This window comes from Chenopodium album, chromosome 14, assembly GCF_948465745.1.
Source record: "Chenopodium album chromosome 14, dcCheAlbu1.1, whole genome shotgun sequence".
Taxonomy (NCBI): Eukaryota; Viridiplantae; Streptophyta; class Magnoliopsida; order Caryophyllales; family Amaranthaceae; genus Chenopodium; species Chenopodium album.
Window position 1 is genome coordinate 43,130,468 of NC_137847.1, and position 6,153 is coordinate 43,136,620.

Consider the following 6,153-nt stretch of genomic DNA (forward strand, 5'->3'; position numbering starts at 1 on the left):
CCCTTCGCGGCAGCCTGGAATACAATCCCTGCGCTCCTTAGTTTCCTCAACCCAAATCTCTATAGTCTCCTTACCCATGTTCCATTCCCAAATTTTTAACATATCCCCATCATCCTTAAGCTCCAACTTCCTATTTATCCTAGGCTTATTGACAAACAAAGTGAAGAATTTAGGTAGAAACACATTTTGTTTCATTGAGCATTCAAACATATCTTCATACAACCCCATGAGGTGGCACTTATCAGTATCTTCAACCAAAATATCAAAATCCTGAGACTTATCATCCTTCTTACCATGGACTAACAACCATACTCCATTCATCCTATATACAAAATCATATTAAGAGACTAATTACATTCCACACATATGAAACTGAACAAAACAAAACAAAAAAAAAAAACAAAACTAGAACACACAATCAACAATACAGTTCAAATACCCTAACCCTAGATCGTCAAAATCACTTCACACTACCAAAATCAATTCAAATACTCTAACAACAATTAACAAAGTAATCATATCAATAAATGCAACAAAACTTCATATAAACACAAGTCATTCACAAATTCCTTAAAACCCTAGATTACGTGCACAATTTTGACAAAACTATTGCAACTTTAAACTTTGAAATTTAAAATGAAACAACAGAATTTACCTTCCTTGCTATTTGAAAACCCCACCTTCGAATTTTATCAAATTTCCTTTCACGAAACCAAACCGTTTAGCAGACCTTTAAGTATCCACCTTTTTGCCCGATTCAAACAAGATTTCACTCCTTGACTCCCACTTCCTTCAAATCCTTACCATGCAACTCTTGCTCTGAGAGAATTTAGTGCAGAATTTCAATGGTGAAGCAACGAAGAACATGGGAGAGATAGTGAGAGAGAGATGACTGCGAAATGGGAAATATGAAGATGTTTGGTCTTCATCAAGAAGTCAAGAAGGAATATGGCGCACACATTGATTAAGGGCAATATGGTAAAAACACACTAACAGGGAGTTAACGTCAGTTAGGTAAAAGGGCATTTAATGCTAATGTACAGTAACTAATGGGTGTTTGGTGAATTTGAAAGTTTTGATGGGTATTTTGTGAATAAAAAAATTACTCAGGGGCATTTGGTGAAATTTCCGTATTTAACATAAATATATATATCCTTTCAGTACTCAAAAGAAAAATATATAACTACAATGAACATTTCTTAAACATATATCAAAATTAATACGCCAATATTCTTTCATCTATCATAAAATATCTAAACTCATGCACAAACCAACATAATTTGACCGTACTTTGTGCTTTATATGATAATCTCTAATGGACATATATACATACATCTTATAAATAAAATAAATCTTATTGATTTTTTTACATAGACTAATTAATTTAAAACGATACTAGAGTTCCATAGCCCTTTAATAAATACTCCGTATCTTTTTTTTTTTTTTTTTTTTTTTGACAATGTCTCTTTATTGAATAACTTTTCTATCATTTTTAAAGTAGTGTCAATTTGTGATTACATAAAGTCAATCATGAGCTATTTCGCCTAGTTTATTATAATCGTGTATTGCTCGAGACTTTACAACTTTACAAATTTTTAGCTTACATGAAGTTATATTAATTTCAAAAAAAAAAGGAGGGGGGGGGGGGGGTTTGATCGATCTCAAAAGAATAAACCCAAAAGTACACAATATTCAAATTAAATAATTTTGTTTGTGTGAATTTGTATTATTAATTGTGACATATGGCCAACATGAAAAATCACTAAAAATCATCTTGTCAAAAAAAAAAAAAAAAAACCCACTAAAAGTCATTGAGTATCATTGGTTGTTGGTGTAATGGTGATTGGGGTTGCAGTTGTTAGGGAAATCCGTGTGTTAGATCCCTCACAATTAAAAAAACATACCCAAACATATCTACATCAGTACACACATAAAGAAGCTAAGCCGTAACACTAATAGTTTATGTAAAAGTAACATATGTGAGAAAACGGATGTAAGAGAACGGAGTAGGAAAAAAAAAAGGTGCGATGAGAGACCATGTGAAAAAAGATACAAAAAATATATATTTTTTTTGTCTCATAAAAAATGACACAGTTAAATTTTGCACACATGCCGATGTATTAATTTAACCTTATTTTTACACAAGTAAATATTAATGAATTTTTTAAAAAAAAAATTATATTATGAAACTTTATATCAATGCCTATTTAACAACATATTTTATGATAATATATGTTGTTATTGTTATTTTAATTTATTTAATGTTAATATATGAATAGTGAAAAAAAGTTCAACGTGTTAGAGTGCGTTCTATTCACCTGTTTTTTACTTATTTAAACTTATCTGATCTTATCTTAACTTACCTGAACTTATCTGATTTTACCTGAACTTATTAACCCTTATTAGAACTTATTTTAGTTATAAATTAAACTTGGATAGCCCTGGTTAACCTTTATCACTACTTATCTGAACTTATTTTTCCTGAACTTATCTTATCTGAACTTATTAACCCTTATCTGAACTTATTAAACCTTATCTGAACTTATCAACCTGAAATAAGTGGAAATAAGGTGAACAGAATAGGGCCTTAGTTATTAAAGACAGGGTCACAGGGGGAGTAATAAAATAGTAAGGGTGAGTTCTATTCACCTGATTTTTTACTTATCTGAACTTATTAGAACTTATTTTAGTTATAAATTAAACTTTGGCAACCCTGATTAAGGCCCTATTCTGTTCACCTTATTTCTACTTATTTCAGGATTAATAAGTTCAGATAAGTTCGAATAAGGGTTAATAAGTTCAGATAAGTTCAAATAATGGTTAATAAGTTCAGATAAGATAAGTTCAAAGAAAATAAGTTGTGATAAGAGTTAATCAGGGTTATCCAAGTTTAACTTATAACTAAAATAAATTCTAATAAGGGCAAATAAGTTCAGATAAATCCAGATTAGATCAGATAAGTTAAGATAACTTTAGATAAGATCAGATAAGTTCATATAACTTTAGATAAGATCAGATAAGTTCAGATCAGATCAGTAAAAATCAGAACACAGTGGGTATGTTCTGTTCACCTTATCTTCACTTATTTCAAGTATAATAGGTTCAGATAAGTTCAGATCAGGTTTGATAAGTTCTGATAAGGGTTACCCAAGTACAAATTACAAGTAAAATAAGTTTTAATAACGTCAGATAAGTTCAGATAAGTTAAAACAAGTTCAGATCAGTGAAAATCAGGTGAATAGAACACACTCTTCTTATCACGACTTATCTGATCTTATTTTTCCTGAACTTATCTTATCTGAATTATTAATCCTGAAATAAGTGAAAATAGGGTGAACAAAGCAATACTCCCTCCGTTTTTTTTTAAATGCATCAATTAGACTTTTATTAATTTTTTTGTTATAATAAAATAAGTAAATGTTATTATACGGAGTATTATGTAAAAGTTCTTTAAAAAAAAAAGTATAATATAAAAATAAAAACAAAAGGAGCATTTTCATTTATTAAAAAAAAAAAAAAAAAAAAAAAAAAAAAAAAAAAAAAAAAAAAAAAAAAAAAAGACTGGAAAGTGTTGCAATAAAAAACGAGAGGGAGTATCAAATAAAAAATGATCAAAAAGTCCTTCCACTAGAAAATTTAAGGGATTCTGCCATTAATTTTCAAATCATGCAAAGGGCTAAAATATAGGTACTATATTCAGAAACAGGGATAGACAATTATCAGGATGAATATATGGTGTTACCTTGGTTAGTTATGCTTTTGCCTTTTGGCTTTATTAGTTCTACAATATATTTTGTCTTTTTCTTTGTGTTTTTGATCACTTAGCTTCAGGATTCCTTTGTTACCGTAGAGAATCCAAGATTGTACTAACTTTAGCTAAATTACAAGCTTTAGATTACAAGTGGGATATCAAAGTTTTTGGTGGGAATTCCTTCAAACGCCAAAATTATATGCTCATACGAGTATTAAAGCTGGCTCACACAATAATGATACAATATACCACGCTAAAGTCAAATAAGATTTGACCAAATTAGAATAATATTTAGCTTTCAAAAAAATTAAAAAATAAAATAAAAAATAAAGTAGACCATATAATAAGTTTTAAGTAGACCATATAATAAGTTTTGATTTCGTTAACTTATTGTAATATTTTTGTAATTTCATACAAGTATTTGTTTTGAAAATTAGATTTTTGAAAAATACACATTAACACAAAATTAATAAAATCTCACTTGATAATGATATCAAATCTAGACAAGATAAGTAATTAAGTAGTAGTCCGGTCTGGCCAAAATTTACTTGGCTTTGGGCAATTTTTTGGGCTCGATACAGCATAATTTTTTTCCTCTTAGTTCGCGTTTTGGGCAAACCTAAAAATTAATGTTTTTTCTGATTTTTTTTTAGGATTATCACTTTACTAAAAAAAAAAAAAAAGTTTTAAATTAGTTGTATGACTTTCTTTTTTAACTAATAAATTATTTTTATCTCTCTCCTACCACATGGGCCTTATTTATTTTTTTACTCTACCTCCCTCTAATCCAAAAATATCCTAAGAGTGGTGTCAAAACAAAAGTGATTCAACTTAAAAAATGGAGAAAGTTGTTATAGTTTTAATTTGATTAGAAAAGGCCCAAAATAGTATAGATTTGGACACACATTGTATTTTTCAAACTGGCCCAGCCCAATCCAAAGATTTGGCCCAAGTTGAGTGAACTTTTTTGCCTAGCTCCACCCCAATTCCGCCCATGATCACCTCTTCAAATCTCTAGGGCTTGTTTGGTTCACCTTATTTTTGCTTATATAATCTGATCTGATCTGATGTAGTCTTATCTGAATGACAGATTTGACCAAACTTTGACCTTAAATATAAGATAATCTATACGGAAAAAATATATCAAGTGGGGTCTTGTTAAATTCGTAATAATGTATATTTTATTAATATGTGATTTTCATAATTTTTTTAATTACGAAATTAAAGATATTTAGCGATAAAAAACTGCACATAAAACGATGATCTGATCTAAACTTATTTTTTCTGATCTGATCTGATCTGGACTTATTTTTTCTGAAATAAGTAAAAATAAGGTGAACTAAACAAGGCCTTAGACTTTTTTATGCTCAAAAGTAATTCACATCATTATAGTTTTTATGTCTTTTTAAATTCAATGAATATATAGTTATACTTATTTAGTTTTGGCAAAATTACACTCATTGACACGTATGTTGTAACTATTGACAAAAACTTTTATCACTCGTTGCATTGACAGAATTGACACTAACTTGTATTAATTTTAGTAATTTTTACTGCGGAGTATAACGGAACGAAATATACTAATGGTCAAGTTTGTATATTGAAGATGGTACGAAACACAAATGGGAATTTTTTTTTCAGGAAAAGAAGGAATAAAAGTTAGTATTAGTATAATTATAAGAGCTTTATTTTGGATTAAGGGTCTGTTATCTTCAGTTCAGCTCAAATCAGTTCAGTTCAACTCCTAATTTCTTTCTCTCATAAACAATTCATTTTAGCTCTACTCAAGTTCAGCTCCAATCAGTTCAGTTCACTTCAGCTCACTTCAGTAAATCAAAACAGGCCCAAAGTGTAGATACTGGAAGTAGTGTTTCATAAATTTCTTTCTTTCTTTTTTTTTTTTTTTCTTTTCTATTTTTTCTTTTTATTTTATTTTATTGTTTTTTAAAAAAATATATAGAAGAAAGGTATTTGCAAAGCAACACATCTTAACTGGCGACTTCGCGAGATACATAAATATTACTCCCTCCGTTTTTAAATACTTCCTTTATTTCTATTTTTGTACTATTCATTTGTCCTATTTTAACCATGCTTGTGATTTATACATAAGAAAAAATATAGTCTTGTGGGTAATTGTTGGAATCGTCTCAATGAGTAGATTATTTATTTTCAATTGTTAAAATTTATACTTATTGATAGTTAAAAATATTATTGATAATAAATTAGTATCGGCATACGTGACCAAGAGAAATGGAGCAAGAATTTTAAAACGGAGGGAGTAGGAGAGAAAGGCTAGGGGTACACATCATAGTGTACCAAACAATATTGTACACCACCAAGCAGAACTTGCCAACTCAGCATTGAAGTTAGGGAAACTAAAAAAAGAATAGGGAAATGAAAAA